This window comes from Falco punctatus, assembly GCF_963210335.1.
Source record: "Falco punctatus genome assembly, chromosome: 4".
NCBI classification, from domain to species: Eukaryota; Metazoa; Chordata; class Aves; order Falconiformes; family Falconidae; genus Falco; species Falco punctatus.
In genome coordinates this window covers 9,536,829-9,560,200 of record NC_137583.1, presented here as the reverse complement: position 1 = coordinate 9,560,200, position 23,372 = coordinate 9,536,829, and the positions used below count along the sequence as shown (strand labels likewise).

Sequence of the window (23,372 nt, the reverse complement as noted above, 5' to 3'; positions counted from 1 at the left end):
CTGTGGAAGGAAGGAAGGAAGCAAGCTGTGAGTCCTGGTATCTGTGTAAAACAAAAGCAGAATCATGGAGTCTACAATTGATCCCCCAATAAACCAATTTTGAAAGCCCCAGCTTCCCCTATCCCCCTCCTCACTGTCTTCCTTTGATAGGAACAGGAGGTAGGAGCTTCCCAGGAGTGTAAAGATGTCTGGTCTGGGAAACATGAAAGAAGAAAGCTTGTATGTTTATTTTGCACGCCGTAGATTTTAGGGCCAGAAAGCCTTTTCTTTTTTCTAATTAGAAGATAATATCTTGTTAAAAAGTGTATGTTCTGAAGCTTCAAAGGGGGAAAACCAAAACAAATCCTCCTCTTGACCTATAAATACAGTCTGAAAAGCTACAACAATTCACTGAAGTTTACTGTGATAACTTGATTTTGGCCTCAGTCTGGAAGATCTGGGTACTTTGGGAATTGTAGGAATCTTGACTCTCACTGGTAAACTGTGAGAGGAGAAGCATGAAAGCATGGTGCAATGCTGACAGGGTGGTATGCAGCATTCCTGCGCATCGGCAGTGTCAAAGTGTGGAGTTTATGACTGCTGTTTCTTTCTCCTCCATCAGTAAACACAATCTCTCCACTCCCTGAAGTTAAATCAAACCACTGTAAAGCAACTCGTGAATAACTAGGCTAAAATTTCCACTGAATTAATCATATATCTGGCCCAAAATATTTAAGAGATAAACAAAAGAGGATAGAATAAGACCAGCCAGGCATGTAAACATTTCCAAAGTGGTTGTTTTCCAGATAGTTTTTGAGCCACAACTGGTGAAAAACAGGGTGGTTGCACAAAGCTAGCTTTGAAAGAAATGGATTGTCATCAGTTTACACCAGATGAGGATAGGATCCCACATACTTCGTGACTGTCTGTTTAAAACATATCCAAATGTCCTTGGAAAATATTTTTCCATCAAAAAAAAAAAAAAAAAAAAAAAAAAGTCCAAAAACATATCTGTGAAAAAGTTGGGCAAACTTTAATAGACATTCTAATGAAAATAATCTTACTATTTTTTTAAAAAAAGAAAAGGGCTTTAAATCTACTTCCAGTGTCCTTATCTGGCTTTCCAGTATGAGAACAATAATTTGTACGAAAGTTTTCATTTTCTTCCTTGAAAGTCTATTAAAACTAAGAAGGACAAGTACTAAAGAACCAGATCAAAACCAGAGCTGTTGAAGAAGCTAAAGGCACAGTGATTTGGGAGAGACTGAAATTCCAGATATTTCGGGTGTGATTCAAAATCTTTATGATACACAGTGGACATAATGCAAAAGGTGGGGAGGCAGCGGTTCACACAGCGAAAGGTAAAATGGATGACAAGATACAGTAGAGTAGGTCAACAGTGGAATATTCTAAATCCAAACTTGGATACACGAACAGTTTATGAAATGGTGAAAATTATCTGTTTATATCTAAAATCCAGTATGCAGATTTTCTTTGGGAAGTTTGAATTGTGTTGTTGCACAGTACCATTTTCTAGTGTTTGAAATTAATTCAGACTGAAGTTCCAATGCCTTTCGTGCGTCACATACAGTCACCTGAGATCTAGTCAAATAATAAGTTTCAGATCGGAGGCTAGGAATGTCATTTATTGCTTTCCTACAGTACCTAGAGGAAGAAAGTGCATTTAATACATTAGACTTTGAGGTTCTTTGTCAAGGCACATGTTAAATACTGGCAATATGCAAACTGTATTCATATTTATAGAGATATTTGTGAGAGTGGCTGGAATCCATAGTTCCTATGAAGTCTGCCTGACACAGTTCCTATGCTTAGAGTCTTTCTGATTAAAGTCAATTAATCTGAACTCCGGATGAAGGGAACTTATTGAATGGTATAGTTATGTTTCATGTTAGTGACTTTGAAGTGTTTGAAAGATAACGTGTTAGAATGCATCATGTCCCTGTTGTGTTTTCCTTAGCAGTGCATAAGCCACTTTTTTGGGTGTTTTTTTTTTATTACATGCATTCTTCCCATGGTCCTGCAGGCCAGTTAAGGACTGGTTCTTGTGAAGCATGATTTGTAGTCAAAGCAAAGAATCAGCAACAGCATCTTTTTGATTTAGCACATTTTAAAAGAATCTAGACAGTTGCAGGCAACAGTTTATCAATTGTTACTGCAGCCTTAAAAGCTCAGATGAGATGGTAGGACCAAACTGAAAAATATCTCAAAATTCATTCTCTGTCCAATGTATCCTCATCCCCAGTTTTTTTGAAGGGACATATCTTACACTGATAAGATCTGAAAAGTTCTCAAGTTATTTTCCAGTGTTTCTCTAGCCTAGTTAAATATTTTGCTGGTGGAGAATGCAAGTGCTCCTATGACCTCTGTAACCTGCTGGTGAGGATGCTGGATACCAAAACTGAGTCCTTGCTTGGCCTTGGTTCAGAGCCAGGACCTACAAGGCAGTCTTCTGCATGTCTGGCAAGCATCCTTAGCTACCAGACTATTTGTTATTTCTGGATGTGTCCCTGATTTTCATTTTGTAGCTGTCCTGCTTTGTATTAACTAACTCTTCATTAGGCAGGGAGGGAAGCAACAAGAGTTGGACACTCCAACCCTTGGTTTTGTCACTCCCTTGGTACATTAGCTAGAGAAACTCCTAAACACTGGCTTATGAAGTTCAGATAGCAAAGCTATAAAGCTCCAGCTGCCAAGATCACGAATTTGTCTTCTCACTGTTAACTTCAAGACAAGTCTCCTGCAGACGCAGGACTGAACAGCTTTGTGTAGTTTAGCCCCCAGCTGTTTCCTCTTGGCAGGGTGGTGGTATTGCTCACTTCCTGCTGGAGGTTGTCCATATTATATAAATACATATGTTGGGGAGCAAGTTCTTAAATACCACTATCAGAAGTTAGTTCAGATTGATCGTTCACTTCCTTGTGGGTATTGGAGGGGGTGGCGACTGATTTTTGTAGGTCAGTCTTGGAGCCTGGGCTAGGACCTGTTCTGAGTAGTTAGGCAATTATCTGGAGCTGGTTCTGCCAGCTTTGTACTTCAAAAGGTAGCACTTTGAAGTTTTGTTAATTCTTGTTTCATAAGATCATACCTCATTAGTGCATACTTAATTAGTTCATGCTCTGTAAGCTGATGCTTTGAACATTTAAAAGCTTGTGCTTTGTTTTGTTTGGTTTTTTTTTCTGATTTTTTTTTTTTTGTATGACAACTAGCAAGTCTGTTTAATTGATATTGTACATTTTATCACTTCCCATGGTGTAACAGTTGGTGAAACCTGTGATTTTATTACAAATCCATGAACTTTTAAAATGTTTCTTCTAGTTAGTGCTCTGTTTGTGTCCTTTGGGCAAAACAAAACCCTTCAGTGTGGTAAATGGCGAGCATTTGAGTAAACATAATGTGCTTAAGGGAGCTGATGCAGTTTTCTATGATGGTATTAAAGATATTTATGCCAAGTTGTACTCAGTTGCATAGGACTAGTCAGTTTTCTCTGGAGATAAGGGTTGAAATATAGAAGTGGCTGCCTCTGAGGTGGGACGCCCTTCCATCATGAAGCACTGAACGTGCCAGTTGGAGTCCTTCAATAGGTCCACTCAGCCAGGAGGGCTGGGGGGGAATAGCATGTTGTGTACAACCCTTGTCCTCAGTCTGAGTAGAGCAGAAGGCACCAATCACAAATCACTCCCCTCATATTTATTTTCACAAAAGACGCAGTCTAGCATGCTCATATAAGTACTGATAAAAAAGTTAAGGCTAGCAAGTTATGCTTTAAATGACTGAAGCAGAGTAGTTATATCTACAGAACGATTAAGATTTTTAGAGGAGCCAAGGGCTGTCCTTAAGTTTACGAGAGACCTCAACAGCAGGAGGGAGCAGACAGCAGGTGAAGATTCATATCTCCCTGCAGAGGCAGAGAGCTGTCATCAGAGCTTTCTGAACATTAGCGTTAAATGAGTATTCTATGCAAATAGTACTAGTCCTTCCACCAAGGCTTAAGTCATATATCTGGCACACTACCTGCAGATGACAATGACTTGTTTATTTTATTAGATCATGTGCTACTCTCCCAAACTCAAATAAATTATTCATTTCTAAAGAATGTCAACAGCTGATGAGTGCTTGAATATTTCACAAAAGCTCAATGCTCTCTGGAAGGTTGGATCTGTTTTTACTACAAGCTGGTACATATAACTGTGTATATAACCTGTACAAATGAGGGCTATTTCTGCATCTTTCACTTTTGTAATGCTTTTCCTTTGAGCTGGCTATGGTAAAGTATATACCAATTAGCATGGCCAATGATAAACTTAGTCATATACACTGCAAAATTGTTTACTATATTTTCCAAGGAAGAGAAGTCATTACAGCCCAGACATGGTCTGCAGTTTGGATGGCAAGATTGCTTCAAGCATCTGGCTAAAAGTCTAGAGTATGATTGTTTGTTCACTTCTAAAATTTGAGTAATGGATGAATTAGAATAAATCGGTCAAAAGCACTCAAGAAAGATTCTAGGTACCATTTAGTTTTGTATTTTCTTTTAGTCTCTTATACAGTAATTGGGACTGTGAGTATTATTTTGCCAGATTGCTTCTAATTATATTTGTTTGGATAACAAATTATCTTTCTGTAGAAAATAGTTGCTTTTATGTCCTGAAACATGGCTCATTTGAACTGTGAAAACTATGCATGTTTGTTTGGGTCGTGTGTTTTTTTTTTTTTGGTTTGTTTTTTTTGTTTGTTTTTTTTTTGTTGTTGTTGTTGTTCTCAATATTATTCAGTAATAGGGTGAATTTGCCATGTCTGCAAAGTGATTAAAATTAACTAATAAGGAGATGGGAACAGAGATAATATTTTTAAAGTTATGAAGCAGTTGTTGGAAAAGAGAAACCATCACAAGTTTTTCAGCAGCTCTTCTAGAAAAGCTACACAGAATTTGAGGTTCTCATTTCTTAAATACAGAGTAGTTGTGTATTTCTGTATTTATTTCCAGCCAGTTTCCACAGGTCCAATGACAAGCATCTGTGCATCACAGTTCTTACCTGGGGAGTGGGAAAGCCTAAGTCAAAGCAGAAGACTTGAAATTTGCCAGTAGCTTGCTGTAAAGCTACCAGAGCTAGAAGAGCCCAGAAGGATCTATATTTGTCATATATGTTTTATATTATATGATAAAGCCAAGCAGTATCAAGGTGTAAACACCTGTTTCAGCAATGTATTCTCACAAAGAACTCAAGTGCTAACTGAAATATGAAATGGGAGCTTCTCAGGAGAACTTTTGTCCTTTTCTTTCTAAAGATGCTAGGTCTGTGCAGAAACAATGGATTTATGTTGCCTGACTCCAAAACTGCAATAGTCAAGACACAGCCCAGTGACAGTTTCACACAGAGATGTGATTTATCACTGATTTTACATCACCATTACCAAAGCCACAGATGATGGAATAATAATATTATCCACATGTTTCTATATATTGTTCTTCTGCCGAGTTGTAGCCAAGGTCTAGGTCTGTGTAGTTCAAATTCAGGGCACATAGATTCCTCTCAGTGCCCAGGTAGGTAAGGCATGTTTGCTTACATTCACTGATCTGTTTACGAGAATGAATTTTACCACTACATTAGCAAAAACAGTGGTGCCATGTTCCAGGAATGAACTTCAATTCAAGGCAAAAAAAGAGACCTCTGTCTGCTTGAAACACGAACTCTTATTAATCACTAGTAACATGTATCTAAGCATGGAATATGTAAACTAAGTAAATTTTAATGTCTGTCATGAATACAGAAATTTCTGTGACACTTGCTACTTCAAACGTGCCTCTAACAGCCTCGTAGAGCTATTCTTTGATCAACTATTTTGATTAAAACTGTCAGAACAACAAAAGAGCTTTCCTATATTACACACAATTTCTATTTTTTGAGCTCAGTTGTTCTTTACATATTCTGCCATGTCCCAAATGCTTATATGAAACAACCCTTAGAAAACAAGAACAAAAAAGGAAAGGAATGCTAAAAAAATTAATTTTTTCTCTAACAAAGCAATTTACTGTCAGCTTATGTTCTTGAATATTCAAGAACTATCTGCATTAAATACCATTTCGATTGTATTTTCTTCTCTTGGTATAGGATAATTTTTTCAGCATATTTATAAAGGAAAGCAAATTTTTAAACTCTGCCTCTTCTCCTTAACCAGGATCTCTCATAGATGAGATACTGTTGTCACAAAAGGCTCACAAAAAAGGGGGTTTTGGTAGGAAAATAGAAATGTTCCAAAACTGAGAAAAGTTACAAATGTTAGTGTACTCAAAGACTGAAGTTTTAATGACTTTTTATCTGCTCTTTGTTCAAGGCTAGATTACATAAGTTTTCCCTTAAACATCTTTCCCTGAAAAGCACTGTGCTTGTGCCTGAAAAGCACGAGGTAAATTAGAGACCCTCATAATTTTGTCAAGAGTGTATTCATTAGCAGTTTCCACAAGAAATATTCTGATTACAGACACTCAGGTATTTTCTCTAGTATTGTTAAAGAGTTGTGTGGCAATGAAGAACATGCAAAGCAGTACATTTGGGAGTCCAGTTTGTCATTTTTATTCAAGACATGTTCTTGTTATAGAAATGTGTTTATCATAAACTAAAGATGTGTAGCTGAAACAGAAATCCAATTCTTCCCTGTTCCTACTGCACAGCCATGTTTCAGCTATCACAACCAGTCTTTAAGAAGAAATGCTTTCCAATGACAGGAGCGGATGGTGGTGGGAGCTGCATGTTTTGGGATAATTGCACTGGTTAATGCAGAGGGTGCTGAGAGCAACTCTTTGTGGGAGAGAGCAAAGTGCCAAAGTGTGGTGGAGGGTTTGCTTAACCAGCCAGGTCAGCATTGTGGGATTTCCAGACTCCACCACAGCACAGCAGCAGTCAATGTGCCCAACATCTGCCGTGTTTCTGTGAATACCTGACAAACTGAAGTGGTGCAAAATTGAAAAACGAAAAGGTAACACAGATGTTGCATGTGTTGGGTGATGCTCCCACCACACAGGCTGACTGACAGCTACCTCAGACAATCTCAAGGTAAAACGTTTAGGCAAACAGAGGTGGTCATCTTTACAGAGAAGATGTATTAGTAAAAAGCAAAAAAATTGCTAAACCACTGACTGCGGTCCATTGCATAATGTTTTCTGTAGCTCCAGTCACTACCTCAGTGATGTAGTTTTGTCCTGAACACTAGTCTTGTGGAAGACATGGGATAAATCAGTGAATGAGTGCAGAAGTTAATTCAGTCGATCTTTCTTGCATTCCAGCTGGTGTATGTACAATTTTAATAAATTTAATGCTGCACACAGGGATACTGAAGAAATATTAGGGATCACTCATACCTTTTGGTACAGGAAAGTCTATCAGAGGTGGCCAGTGTTCTGTGGAGTACAGTACTGAAAAAATTTAGTTGTCCACTATACTGTTGCCTCTTCAAAAGTAATAGAAGGAAGCCTGGACGTAGTGTTACTAATGGACAAAAGGTCAAAGCAATGATAGCCTTGTATCTTCTTTTGTCAGTTGCAAAATTTATGTTGGTGAAATTTCTGTCTTGGAGCCTAAGCTCACGTCTCTAGCTTGTGTAGCTCTATGTGAGCAATGAAAACATTATAGGACACCTGGTTTAACTGAGCTCTGTCTTCCACCTACTGCTTAAGCACTGCAATACTGACATCAATAACAAATTTTGGGTGCTATTAGTGTTCAAGAAAGAGGAAGATAAAAACATTAAGTGGCTGCTTGAGACACTACTGTAGTTAAGAATTCATTTAGAAAGAGCAGATGCCCCCAAAAGAAAAATGTATCTTAACTGAAGTGTTAAGAGGATTAAGGATTAAATGAGCACAAGATCAGAGGCTAGACTAGGGCCAAAACAAACAAATCCATTTAGTCAGGTATAAGAAAAGGAGATCAGAAGAAATGAAAGGAATTAGAAGGCAGTGATGATGAAGGTGACTCACAGAGGATATTCAAGATACAGAGGTCACAGAAGACAGTTTCTAAACCACAAACCAGAATTGTAAAATCAAAAACAGATGACATGCAGAAAAACAGGCCATGATGGCCAGATGGTAAAATCCTGTGAAGAACTGTCTGAGGATAAAAAAATCCTGTTAAATAATATTGTTTCGACAGGTGACAGAGAGCCATGACATGAAAAGCTGAAACAAAGTTTGCAGTCAAGAAGTCAAGAATAGAAAAGCTCTAAGTACCAGGCAAGGTACTAATAGATTTTCCCAGGTTGAATGTCAGTACTAGGGATGACTTGTTCCAAGTGGGAACATGGAAGACTTCGTATTAATACTCATTCCATTACTAAAAAAAAAATGAATTGGAAGACTTGTATAAACAACATAAAACTTTCTATTATGCCATGGGATCAAAGTCAACTCTGGAAGCTTTTAGAGAATATTTTCAGAGAGGGCACTACTCCCCAGAATGTTCAGCCCCCACCCAGGAAAAATGAATAGCTTGATACAGCCTGTGTGAAATGGCCTTAGAGAGAGTTTCATACAAATTTATTGTATTTGCCCATCTCTTCACAACCAGTGTGTTGTCTGCTATCCACTACAAGATGCTAAGTTACATTTACTAAATTTCATCATCATCAAAATGGAATTACACATCATATGCACCCAAAAGCTGGATCTGTCAGAACCGAAATTCTGCTCCCATCACTCCTTAACATTGTTTAGCACAGTCTTTCAAGTTCTGTGCCAGACATCCATGTTTCAGCAAACTTTGTTTTTCAATGCTTATTGCTCCCTTCCTTGTTAGCACTAAAACAGTCACTGACTAGTGTATATAACTCTCTAAAGGAATTTGGGCACTTTAAGCTGTAGGTCCTGAAAAATTCCCCTGCAGCCTGTAGCTCAGTTTGATTGAGCTCCTGCATGAATGCCTTTCTAACTGTAAATATCCCCAGACACATACATATCTGCTCCTGAACACAGCCAGACACCTGATGCTGTCTATATGTATGGCTGTTCAAAGTAGCCTCCAAGGACATGGTGTGCGTGGCTTGATCTTATAGAAAAGGGCCTCACATACAGTGGGGCAAAGCAGTGGTGATTAAACCTCTGAAGGAGAGGAGAGAGATCTTTTTACCATTTGCTCAGAATTTAGATAACTGAGTTTAATTTCCTCTACAGCATCAGACAGCACAAGCCTGCGTTGCCCATATTGCAGATGAGCACTGTGCTGGAGGTGGCGTGGGTTTTTGCCATTCCCTCCTTAAAGATGTGAGACTGTGACAGCTGGTCCACAAGCCGATGAGTCACACTGCACTGGGAGGAAGGTGGAGCTGGGGGGAGATCTCCAAAAGGCGGGTGGTCCAGGCACCAAAGAGCAGGAATCACTACAGACATCCCAAGATAACTATCTGGCTTGTGAGTCAGAGCCCAAAGATACCAGGATTAACAAACTTAAAAGCAAAAGACTTAGCCAGACAAAGACTGTGTATAATCCAGTGTATATATAAACGCCTCTTACATTGCCCAGCCAGTGAGCCGAAGTGCTTGGAGGGGAGTTAGTGGGAACTCACTATTTCTGATGGTTCTAAGAAAATCTAAGAATTGTCTTGCTCGTGAAATTTCGCTAGCCGTTTTGAACACGTATTTTTAGCTTAAGTAAAATGGGATTTCAGTGAAACACAGAGTAAAGGCCTAGTTCCCTCCAGTGTAGGATCATACAGCAGAGTGGTACAGATGAGGGAAGTATGTCCAGAAAGCAGGGGAGCTGATATGAAGTATCTATTCAATAATATATAATTATGAAATATGTAAGCAGTCAGTGCGTAATCCCAAGACAAACTATGGTGTCCATATGATAGCACTTAGTGCAAGATCATAACTTCACACAAGCAATATCCAGTCTTTAATAGCATGTTTTCAGGTAGAGGTTTTTTCTTCTTTCTTTACATATCTGCTCATAAATCCCTGTATGTTCAATTTCTTGTTAATAATGTAGCATGTTAGATGATCTGGGTAATTTAATACATAGAGACAGATCTGCTTTGTGAGCTGCGCATTATTTTCTCCTTCCCCAGTAAGGGAAATTAAAAAAACACATTTCCTTATCAAAGTAAGCAATGAAGGATGTACTTGATGGTGGGCAGCTTTTCCTCAGAGAATTATTGTTTGAATTCAACTTCGTTCTTAAATTAAAGGATTATTTAGTTTTTCAATTGCCAACAAGCACTACTTTGTTAATTAGAGCCATTTCACAGGTACTTGTGTCACTTGAGTTGTTTTATCCATAATCTGCACTGCTGCCCTTTGCTAAGGAATACCGCCACAACTACGGAAGCTATACCATTTTATTATCTACAGCAAGACTATATCTATAAGAAGACATTGCATGTTATGAAAATCCTGGGAGTCAGGATTCTTTTGATGCTGCGTCACATGCTAATTAATTTTTTTTCTAACTCTTGGCACAGAACAAGAAGAAAATCCTAAAATCAGCATATCTGATTCGTAGCAACCCCAAGGTGTAACTAACATTAGCACAATATTATGGTTTTAGCAGGGTGGGGAGAAAATAAATTCGTAGCTGAACCTCTTTAGGGGGAAAAAAAATCAAATTCGATGTACCACCCACAAGGAAGCCAGAAGCCGCATTTGCTATTGTTAAAAACCAACAAACAAAAAAATCCCAATACATACTCACCTTTTTGGCACTGCAGATCAGATCCAAGGGATGACATCGTATTGTCACACTCTGAGTGAGTGAATTCATGTTAGCAAGCGCTTTTTATCTGAGTGTTGGTGACACCTGAAAGGTATTCTCCAGGGCACAAGCGGATCACAGATTTGTTAAGGCTTAGAGTAGTTGCTTTCCTGTTAAACTGTGATTTTTAACCATCTGTAGAATACTTTGTTTCGCTCATCTTTCTGCATGTCATGCCACACATGCCATTGTACCTGACTGGCATGTGGGTCTTGTGATTGGAGATATAACTCGTGAATCATAATGTAGGAGTAAAACATTGCAAACCACAGAAGTATAAAGAGGGGCAGGAAGCAGGGCAATATGTCACAGGAAGCCAAATGGGCAAAATAACACCAGGAGATGAAGAACATCCAGATAAGGAGGAAGAGAAAGAAAAGGAGAACCAGTTAAGAAAATGTTGGTCCTGTGATAAAGTCTGTTGGCTTCCTCTGATTTCTTTCCTTTGGAAGGGTAATTGCAGTTTTCAGATAAAGTTGTGATTACATGGTGCATCCTGAAGCTCATCTGTGGTCCCAGGCCATTTCTAAGAAACTGCATTAAATCCCAGATGATCTTTCAGTAGTGCTTGTTGGCAGAGGAAAGGATCGGTGATGGTATTTCTGTCAATAAATATGTATGGAGTCTTAGCACTGCATTTGACAGCTGTGCTGTGGATGGCAGTTGTGGTCTTGCTCCCAGAGACATAGACTGAGCAGGAATGGGGAGGTGAAGGAAAAGCTGGAGAAGTTGCTGTCTGTCAGGTAAATGCTTGGTGTAGACATTTACATTAAAAGTTGTATTTCAGCTTTCCTTCACTTTGATGCACTCTCATATCATGTGTGTAAGAGTCCTTGTCTCTGCTAAGACATAAGCTCTCTCAGGCATAACTTTTAAAATGGCTTTCTTTTTGAACTTAATGGAGCTGCTTCCATGCTTCAGAGTAAGCAGGCAGGATTGGAGGCCTGATGCTGTGACAAATAACAAAGGACGCCTAAAGGGTTGGGGAGGCCAGATTCCAGCTCTCATTAGAGGGCACCACATTGCTGCACAGAAACAGAGCAGGGTTTGCACTAATTCTGTAATTTCCTCAGCACAGATCATGTCTGCCATCCCCAAAAATAAAATAAAAAAATACTAGGTGAAAACAATAGCAAAGCATGTCTCTTACTGTGTTTGGGAAGTGCCAAGTAGCTTGCAGAGGCTGCTGCTGCAAAAAACTAGCAAATGACAGTGATGTGAAGTTAATGAGGATCAGGACACTTGGTGGTGGAGGTTTCTGGGCTGCAGGAAGGAGGGGGGCTCTCAGGAGGTCCCGATAAGCATTAGCAGTTTTGGATGCTCAGCCAAAACTTTTGTGGTTTGCCTGTTAGTACTGAATCTCTTTTTTGTTCAGCCGTTACTTTATACTGTGCGGTCTGGCTAGCAGTTGTACAACAGCATTTAAAATATACAACATGCTGTGAGACAGAATGCAGCTACCTTGTCAAAGATGCCAGCATTAAGTTACAGAGAGGCTAGTATACTCCATATATAGGATGTAGCCATTTTGCCTGTAAAAGTCCAGATAGCCAACTTCTGTTATTGTTGAGTTTAGGATGCAGCAGCTGCTTTGAGTACAGCAAGGCGGAGTGGGGGAAGGACAAGGAAAGAGAGTCGGATGGTCCCATTTGGGTCCATAAGCAGTCTGGCCTGGGAGAATGAGAAAGAGAAGCAGTGGGTGATCTTTTTTTGAGATCAGTAAAATAGAAAGAAAAGTAGTTGTGCAATGTCTCCTCATCACATGAAAGTGCAAGGGTTGTTTGCAGGGTGAATATAGCAGAGACAGTGATTATGTTTTTTGAAGTGAAGCAGTGAAGAAGCTCTACCTTTAGGTGTAGGGTTTGACTTTCTGTGGTTTTTTTTTTATTATTTGATGAAATTGATTTCTTCTTGAACATTATTGGCTTTGAGAGAAAATATATAGAGTAGGGCATCTGAACAACAACGTCACTGTGACACATCATAATCCTTTGTGCTCTGCACCGGGTCCTTCTTTTCGTAGTAGTTAAGTCTGTATTAGTGAAAATAAGTTCCATATTCTTAAAGGAGGTGGAACTAAAGAGGCAGCTACCCCAGAAGCTGTGTAAGAATTACAGGGGAAAGCTTAAAAAGATCTCATAAGAGAAAACAAAGACACTAGATTAGCTTTGAACCTGGAGTTTCCCACACCGCAAATCAAGTGTGTTGTCAGAAAAAGCACAGGTGTACGCCACATGTACAGGTTAAAATGTAGTCTCGAGTGCCGTGATGACAGTTCTGTGTTCATAATGTATGTATCCCAAAAAGTACTTATGCATGTGTTATAAATTCAGGTAGGATAGAGATAGCGGAATTTCTTTCTAAGTTACAGGATTGTAAATAGAGCTTTGCTCTATTGGTATCAATGAAATTATTCACATGTGAATTTGTCCCAGAGGTTTTTCTTTTACTTGTAATAATAGTTTTGACACCAATATTTAAATACTTATGTATCTCCCGCACTTTAAGACATAGAGAAGGATCATTGTGAGACTTTGCTGTGGTCTGATAAAAGCAGTAAGGAATTTTCTGCAGGAGCAGGTCTGATACACGCTGTCGTAAGGATATCAGTAGGCAGAAAAACCCTTGGAGGTTTCCCATTGATTTCCCAGTTTCTAAATGACATAATGCAGCATAAATGGAGGAGATGGTTTAAAACAGACCAGGAGTTTGAAGGACAAAACCAACATAAAGCTGTTTATGTGACACTGCCAAAATAAAAATGGTTTTGCATCTGAAACATGCAGAAACTTACTTTTTCCACCCAACACCACAGTAGGTGTTTCAGCAAATTTTTTGTATGTAGCACAGGATTTGAAAGTAGCACAAGCTTTTGGTAATTACGAAATCCCAGCGAGTTTTTCAGTTGCGATTCTGCACAAAGAAGCAGTTTGGGCTCTGCGGCCCAGCTTTAGCAGGGTCCATGTAAAGTTTGGCAAGTGATCAAACTTTATGGGCTGAAGCCTTTAGGGGATGCAGGGCATAGAGGATTGAACTCTTCCAAAAAAAAAAAAAAAAAAAAAGCCCTGGTGTCTGTGTTTGTGAGATCTACCACCCTGGATCCTGAAAAGAAAGAGGGAAAATATAAAGAAGGAGAAGAGATGTATGCCAGCTCCATAAATGAATAGCTTTGTTGTTTTTATTCATAGTGTGCACCTAGAAGCCCTAGGTCAGTTTCAGGCCAGTGTACTAGGCACTATACTCCACACATAAGAAATAAGGTGATTGCTGTCATCAGGCTCGTAGTGGCCAAGGAAAGGTTTGCCAAATTGTTCTACCATAAGAATGCATTTGTTGGCCAGGCTGGAAATGAGAATTTGATCAAGAACCAAACACAGGTTTTGCATCAGCTGTGGTTAGTCCAGGAACCAATAATGCTGGGGCGGGGGGCAGATAATGACCATTGTGCTTTAAGCATCTTTGGGAATTAATTAAAACACATGAAAAGGTTAGCAATGAGCTGTGTGAACTTTGCTAAAAACCAGATCAGTATTTACATAATTCATGTATCCCACCAAGTGAGAAGCTGGCAGTCAGAATAGCATCACTTCTGCATAATACTACTGCAACAGGAAAAGGAAAATATTTTCTACATCCTGAATCAGTTATTTAAGCCCTCTCTCTACCTCCTTGGGAGTATGACAGAATCGATCAGCCAAGCTGAACAACACTGGCATTGCAAACATTTATTCATACCATCTGGTATGAAGTCAAATCCAAGTAACAAAGGCTTTTATTTTCCCACAAAGGCTGAAGGTTACATAAATGTTACCCACATACTTGTGGCATCCCAACATGTTATTCTCACGTGCTGTAGAGAGATTGACAATTCCCAGACCAGAACAAGACAGCCAGCCATGAAGATTCCTACAGCACAATTGCTCACTAATACCACTAAATGTACATTTTAGATCCCTTGAAGAGCATTAGGTTCCCCTTGTTCATTATTGCACAGATAATATACATGGTCCAACATGACAGGCAACATCTTCAGTCGTTAAATGGGAGGGTAGTAGGGTTGGGGTTTTTTTACTTATCTGGGATGACCACTTACTTGAACTCACTTACGGCTTTATTTCATTCAGCTGCTCATGAATTAGCTTGGCATCGTGAACTCACGAAAGTAAATACATAATTGATGCTTCACGAGTGTACAGTCAGCCTCGCTGCTTTTTTTTCCGAAATATTCAGATGCCCACATGAAACTTGTTATCCTTCATCATAACTATAAGTATCCTCTGAATGAGTTCTAAGACTTAAATGTTTTGTAAGGGGTTCTGCATAAAGAAAAGTTTAAAGAATACATACAGTCCTGCAGAAAGTTTACTGATGTGGCGTAACCTGTTAAAAAAAAAGAAAAGTATTTTTTCATAACTTCCATTTCAGAATCTGGTGTACCTTATTTGCAGCCTTACAACTAAGACAATTACAAACCGCTTCAGGCTTTTAGGGAACAAAGATAAACGGAAATCTGAAACATAGCACATTTACTCACCTGATGCTGGTCTGTCCTATTTATGAGATGCTCTAATGGGCCAGCTCCTCCAGCAACTCCCACATCCTGCAGGTGCAAAGCTGTCAAGGAAATTTTATATTTGATCATTCAGAAATATAGACCTGGTCAGAACTGTTCTTTTCTTGAAGGAAGCATTAAAGGAAAGTAAAAGTAAAAACAAGGGGAGAGGGAATCCTTGTATATATTTGGGGGAAAGAAAACATAGAAAACTTATTTCAACAAGAAATCAATGTGTTTGGCATGCAAAATCGGAGGTGTGTTTCTCCAGTGTGCAGTTCAGGCTTCTATTTTCATGATGCTTTATTGAGACTGTATTTTCCATGAGAAAACCCAGCACTTGGTCATTGCTTCCCGAGATATGTGAGACATCCTGAATCTCTGTGAAGGAAGAGCTTCAGATAAAATGTTATTAGGGAATATTGGCTGCTCTGCTTTGATGGAAACAAGATTTTAACCATAAGGCCAGTAAGATCACTGTGATATGGAGCACCGTATTCCTTAGCTCTAAGGGTAAATCAGGAATGTAAGACATACCACTGACTTTTTTTTTTTTTTTTTTTTTTGGGGGGGGTAGTTTAAAGAAAAATCATAAATTTAGTTCCTTATAAAACTACTGAGATCACCTGATGGTAGTAACAGAGAAATAGGAAAATCAGGGTGAGATAGTAAAAACTTTCCAATAAACCTTTAAAGGTCTTCCTTTTAAAGTCAAGCTGTGGCCACACACAAGAGCCTTCTATGTAAATCTCTTTTTAAGAAGCTGCTGTGGAAATTTCCATTCTTAAACATCAGGCCAAGGCCAACCCTTGCCACATTCAGATAAAGCAAGATCTGCCTCTCTTGGAAAAAAAACTATTAATGACTCAATTATTGAGTGTTATCTCTTAGAAAACAATGTAGGAAGTCCCACAGCATGATACTGTCAGAAGCTGTGAGGCCTTCTTGAGGAAGAAATCACTGTATACCTACCCTGTTTATGTATTTCGTTTCCTTAGTGAGGCAAAACATTATGTCAGACATATGTCAAACCCACAACCAGGAGTATGTTTCAGAGTCTGGATTTCATAGCAGCCCACAGCTTTCTAGGACTGCTAAAGCCTGGATGGCACTGAGTACTTTGTGCCTGGTAAGGGCAAGTAAGACTTTAACTTTTCTCTCGTAATGACTTTATCTCAATACAAAACCTCCTACTGGCTCTTGAACATTTTATTATTTAGTCAGTTAAATAGTGCAGCTGGCAAAAAAAGACCTGATTTGTCCTTGTCTGAGTGATTCTCAATCACCTAAGAAAAGAAGCTGTCAAATGGAAAGCCAAATCCTGTGGCACCTTCTTAACAAAAGAAAGCAATGGGAATGTTCCCTGAGAGATCAAATAAGGACTCGAGTGTTTGATTTCTGTAGGAAGAATCGTGCACAATTTCCAGATGTTTATGACTTTGAAGAAAAACTGGTTTAGAGATAAGGATCTCAGAAGAGCTCACACTGAGTGCCAAGTGCTGTGCATATGAGACGTGCGATACTTCAACTTCTGTTCCATATAATAAAGGACAAGACATTCATTTAAGAAACTAGGCAAGACTTTTGGTCATGTAACTCAGAAGTGTCTTAATGGCATAGTTTCAGACTTCTGCAAAGCTTAAAAAAAACCAAGCCCACAAAACCCTAGCTTTTCCTACTTCCAACTTTGTAAAAAAATTAGCATTCTTGACCGTATTCCCAGCTTACCCTTCAGGACAGTGCCAATGTCCTACAGCACACGTTTCATGAAATAGTATATTTGATTCATAATCATGTACTAAATAAGCTGAAAAAAATCTGATAATTTTAATTATTTTCTTAATATGCTGGAAGTAGAGTAAGGTTCAGGTATAGCAGAAGACAGCACTGGCAAGAGCATCGTTACCTTCAATGTTCATATTGCCGTAGAAAGAGAAAGAGGAAGAGTTTTGCAGGATTGTGATAAGAATAGTGAAGAAAAAATGTCTCAAACCAAAATCAACCTCTTTTGTATAAACAGAAATAATATTGCCAAGAGAGTCAAAAGCAGGAAATTAATTATCCTTTAGACTATTATGGCTGATTTTTTGAAATTCTCTTATGCCATATAGATGAAAGGTAGGAATGTCGTATTTCCTTGGTAGCCAAGCTCTAAAACAGAGATGTCTCCTTCCCACTGTGGAGAGTTCAGAGACAACACTGCAGAACTAAATGGGAGGACCTGATTTTTCAGAATATTTGAATTTTATGTCTCAGGTTTGATAACATCAGTTAATTATGAAGGAATCTTTTATCCATTCTTAATCTAGTTGACCCTAAGTCATGCAGTTAGGCAAGAGAAGAGCAGTTCTCATAGTCTGAAATTAGAAAGTTAACTAGTAATCAGATAGAGATTACTATCGGAGAAAAACATTTGGATTTAAACTGAACTACTTAATATACTTGTGTTTAAGTACCAAGAAACGTAGCATATGCTTAAGTGTATCGATTATTAATCAGGTCCTTAAAATAGGCTGAAGTGTATCGATTAACCAGGCCGTTGAAACAGGCCCTCAGAATTGACTTTAAGGGATAGATCCTTTCTTCTCCTAGCCACGTTAGGTGTATTATTACACTTCTTGCAGTGAGGCCAGCCTCACTGAAATACATGGAAGCCCATATCCTAGTTGACTAGGTTTGCAGGTGCCAGGGACTAAGAAACTTGTATAAAACAGGATGTGGCTTGTTGCATTTTTAATCTGATTTTAACTTTCATTGAGCAGACTATACAGTTAATAGTTTAAAATATTTTTCTCCTTCTCTCCCTGTAAATTTAGTTTAAAACAGGCATGTCCTTATTCAAAGGTTCCATAAGAAAGAGACTCTTGTGTTAAACATTTATGTCTCACTGCTGCCTTTAAAAATTACTCATCTTTAATAAAGTTACCACAAACTGCACAATTTATTTTTGCACAACAGGAGTTTATCTTTTTTCCCTTTCCAGAAAATATACAAAAACAGGTGGCTAGATTTCCTGAGAAAAATCTATTTTAAATGTTTACTTGTTTTAAGGTATACTTCGAAATCTCAGATGCTCTTAAGAAAAACTTTTGGTTAAGTCAAGTTTAAGTAGTACATTTTCACCTGTAGTTTTAAATGTTCTCTAAAGCTACATCTTATTTTATGTTTGTGCTGTCTATATATTATTTTCAGATTAGGAAAAAAATTCTTCAAATAACAGCTGAGAAATATGGCATCCAGTAGTGTTTTTCAAGTAGTTCTTTTGGTGGTTACAGTTCATAAGGAATGAATAAATACATGGCTATGTGGCTTATTTTAATTTCATAATTACTGTAAACAATTGATACTGTAAACAGCACAATTTCTGAAAGGACTCCAGTGGACATTTTCGAAAAATGCTGTCCAGCCTCTTTTGAAAGTGTGAAAAAGGAAAGTCTAATACATTTCCAAAGTATTTCCTTGGATTCATTTTTTTGTTTCGTTGGTTTAGGGGTTTTTCAGTGGCTTTTTTTGGTTTTCATTTAAAGATTCAGGATTGTAACATCTGGGTTAGAGGAAGGGAGGTTTGGTTAATAAAACAATACAATCTTTTGAATCCATATTCCTAGATGATATTGTAGTTTTACAAAGAGGCCTTTTTCCCCAGTGAAGTTCACAAATTAGATTTTGTTACTGGTTATGTTGCCATTTTTGGGAAACTCGAGTTTTATGAGCTTTTTTGGCTGAGCTGCCCTGTAAATCTGAAATAGCTTTGCCCTCCCATTTTACCTCCTTGCCTAGAACCATGAAATGATACAAAACAGTGATGGAAGTGAAGGCCTTTTCCATCACAGCCACCCAGCAGGTGGATGGCACTGCTGCCCCAGCCGTAGTTCCCAGGCAGCCTGGGATGAAACGAGATGCTGCGAGTTGCCAGAGTTCCCAGCTCTGCTGATTTTGTTGGGATTTTAAAGCATTTAACACCTTGCGGTCAGTCACGTCAGGCACTGTGGGCTCAGGTGACCTCGCTTGTGGGGACTCCAGATTCTTGTTTCCCATCTGACTCTGAGCAGTACTTCCAACCACTCAAAAGAGCCACTTCTGCCTCTTAATGCTCTTTCTGATTTATGGATTTTGACATACCGTTGTAGGCCTCAGAGTGGAGGGATGTTAATCCATGATCCAACTGGAATGCCAGGGTTTGCACTATATTCCTGTTACTGTCTTAGAAGCCCCGTTCTCTGTTATTTCATTCATTGGTGTGTGTATATGAGCGCACCATGCTGCACTGCTACGAGGGGATTTTTCTTCATCCCATTGCTATTGCAAATAGTAAGCCATTGAATAGCTGGGATTTTTTTGATTCCTTTTATTCTCATGAAGAAACAAATGATCAGATCTAAATCAGGAAATTCCAACACAGATTTTTCAGAACTGAAGAAGCTGTGGATGGGAGGAAGGCAAACGGCAGATGAAAATTTATTTAATCTTTTTCTGGGAAGATGCCACGAACACGGACTGCATTTCTATGTAGCAAATTTGAAAGAGTGTTCTGTAACTCATGTTCAAAATAGTAATTGAAATGTATAGTGTTTATTACATTCCCATATGTTTGTAATCGAGGTACAACTCTAGTGGATGGGAAGTGAAAAGCTATCATTTGCTGCTTAGCATCAGAGCTGTTGCACATTCATTTAAATAGCTTTATTTATCTTCTTCCCTATAAAGAACCTTCCATACTGTAAATTTATTGAATGGTTAATGGCCCAAAAGTATGGGGTTCATTACAAAATGAAGTATTTATTGCAGTGTTAATTAAATAAAAGCATTGTAATCTTCCCAAATTGAACAATTATGCTCATTTGAACATTTTAAACAGAAAATCTTTTATATACTAATTGAGTTGCATAATGAAAAGCACATGTAATGGAAATTTTAATCAAAACAAATACTGAAATAATTTGAACACTTTTTACAATATAAAAGGTCTACCTCAGTTTTTATTAGAAATATTATAACAGCCAGATTAGTTTCAGAACTCATGACCTTTGAGTGCGGTATATTATTTCTGAGCTGATAGGCCACCCTCACATACCAGTTGGCTAACCCCTCAAACATCAAAGTTACTGCTTGGCTACCAGCCTCAAACCATGACAGACTGGCTGCAAGCCCAAAACTTGACAGCCTGGCGCTAGGCCTGTAGCCTTAGCTGACAGCCTTTTCTGCAAGGGGCTGATGAATGATTTCTGGCAACTAGTGCTGTGCTCTGACTGACTGGGAGAATAGCATTCAATCAGAAAAATGTGCACAAAACCTTCGTAGATCTGTAAGAGATGGCACTTTGCCGAATGCCCAGATCAACGGCATGTTCACACCCTATTATTTATTTATTTATTAAATTTTACTGAGCAACCCAAGAATATTTCCAACTGCAATTATATTTCAAATAGCTCTGCTGCCTAACATCTAAATTTTATTCAAAATTCAGGACTGTTCTTTTGCTTCTCTCTGTTTCCTGTTCTGAACTCCTGTAGGCATAGTTGGCTTTCTTTGTCATTTGCAGACAAAAGCCGAATAATGCATATTCATTTGTGAGTCTGAATAAAATTCCTAAAAGATGAAATTGCATGCCACAGACTTGCAGCTGATTTTTTTCTGTTCAGAGGAAGGCATGTCACCCCCTCTCTTTTACTGGGAGTTTTCTTGTTTGTGGACCGGCATTTCCTAAATTCTATTGCCATTTAACAATTCTATATTATTAAATGGAGGGAAAAGGAAAGGGAAGCGTTTAGATTCTTTTCTTTGCTTGATATAAATGCAGTGTAAGGGGAGTGGTCCATTAGTCGACATCAAGATTTTGCTGGGATTATCAAGAGATTTAAGGATAAATCTCCAGAAAAAAAGCCCATGTAACTAAAAGGTATCAGCAGTAAGCTGACAGTATATTGCTGAAAATGCTTTTGAAGCAAATTCCTACTCACTTTATCCTTAAAGTGAACAATTATTTATAGGAATAGGTAATAGTAGTCCCTTAAAATGACTGAACATAGAGGTTTCTATAATAAAACAGGCCTAATTGAATACAAGTGAGAAAAATGTGGTATTATTAGGCAAAGGAGCTGTATTTTACATCCGAACTTCAACAAATACTGTGGCCATGAAATACATGTATAGCAAGGGGTTTTAATGGAGCTGGAAGAATATCTAAAATGTAAAATCTGCAGATGTGGTGAAAGCACCTGTGATGGTGAGGGGTTTTTTGTCTAGTGTGCACTGACACAGGTACCAGTCTGTACAGGACAAAGCACGTTATTCCATTACTCGTATTGGTAACATGGAACTCTACATGCGTTAGCAAGTTTTTCCTGTTACACAATATGTCTTTGTAGCTGTTTGAGCGACAGGTTGCACATTAACATGAATAGGCATTCATATGATACTAGTAAAGATGAGTGATTGCCGACATGTTATGACACTGATATTTCTAGATCGCTGCTAATGAGATACAACAAACCCTAGCGAAGAGTCAGCTATAGCAGTCTTTTGTATTTCAAAAGCCATTTTCATCCCTTCTCCCAGAAAGTCTGAATGAATTAGGAGAGCAACCTCTTGCAGTGAAAACTTGTTCTTATTTTTCTTATATTAGTGTGGAAGAGATGTCCTGCTGTTCAGAGCAGGGAGTCAGTGCAAGCAGGAGGGAATCTAGCTGTAGGCTGCCTGAAATTATCCCATCATGATCTAGCAAGCTAGATGAAACAAACAAACAAAAAAAGCTATAAATGTGAAACAAATATGCAGAAAGCCTACTGCTTTTTATGCACAGGGTGATGAATGCAATGACCAAGGATAGTATTGAAAATATTGCCATATTATTTGTATAGATTTAGACTTTTCCACTTAGGGCTCTGCAGAAAAGATACTTATCTCCTGGGTTGCAGAGGGAACATTTCCATCCCAAGGAGATTTGACTGTTTAAAAATAAGGTGAGCAAAACTAAAATGACTTCACTGAACAGATTAATGTAATATCCAGAGTATATTTCCTAACTAGGGTATCTAAGTTTCACTTAAGAAACCAGAAAGGAGAGGACTTTTTTGTTGTCTTTTTTTCTTTTTAAGTGGGGAAACCATTTCCAGTCTTATTGTAACCATCTGTGAGAAACACCAAGACAAATGACTCAAGTTAGAAGGAGCAGCAGACAAAAAAAATCACTCTGTGCACCCACCAAAAAGCACATTTGACGGTTCAACAGCTTATGGTTCAATCCAGGGCACTGGGAGGAGGCAGTAACTTGTGGGCAGCCCCCAGGGAGGGGAAAGCCGAGGGGAAGCACAACCATGGAGAATTGTAGTTTTTGCTGCTGAGGGCCTGCACCTGGAAGAAGAAACTCTTCCTTCTCTGTATAAAAGGTCACTCGCAGCCTCTGGACCTCCTGTGGGGCAGCACCCACCTGGCTTGTCATGACCACATGGTGCAGATGTCCTGCCTTCTCCAAGGTCTCTGGCAGGAAAATACCATCTAGGTCAATACATGAGCAATAAGCTTTTAGTAGTACTTTTCATGCAAAACAGCAAAAAGAGTAATTTTTGCCTGTAAGAATGAAAATAATAACTCTTAGGCTAACAACTGCTGCTACTAGGTGTGGGTGCTGCATTTCCAGGGCCTGTTCACGAGTTTTAGCAGAAGTTCCTACAGGTGAGACCTGCACAGGGTTTGCTGCTGGCACCCCTTGCCTGCACTCCACTGAGGTAGGGTTTGTCTTGGGGATGCTTGAGGACCCACCAGATCCCTCCGCTGCCTGACCATCAGGGCTGGCAGCAGCTTTGGACTTGCTGGACTCTTTCTTACTTCCATGGTTATTCGCAAGCATCGCAGCGTTTTACTGAGAACGAAGAGGTAGCCCAGGTATCCCTGTTCCCTGCTCTTTACTGGCTCTGTAGGAAGGTGATGGGATAAAGAGGGGAAGCAAGCACGTACCTTATCTGCTAAACTTATTTAAATTGTTCCTAAACCTGATGGAGAACTGAGACACTGTAGGGGCTTTCATGGTGTTAATAACTCATGGCTGTAAGCAGAACTGTATTCTATTAGAGAAA

General features: G+C 38.8%; 1 long non-coding RNA gene across 6 annotated transcripts in view; it reads right to left on the bottom strand.

Annotated features, from left to right (window-relative positions):
• LOC308062862 overlaps positions 1-23,372 on the bottom strand; it is a 91,582-nt gene that overhangs the window by 29,583 nt on the left and 38,627 nt on the right. For 5 of the 6 annotated variants that reach the window (XR_013927723.1, XR_013927724.1, XR_013927725.1 and 2 more), the window contains one exon: positions 10,686-15,359. This is a non-coding gene — a long non-coding RNA (uncharacterized lncRNA). The remainder of the gene's footprint in view (positions 1-10,685; positions 15,360-23,372) is intronic. The other variant, XR_013927727.1, reaches the window with a different exon arrangement.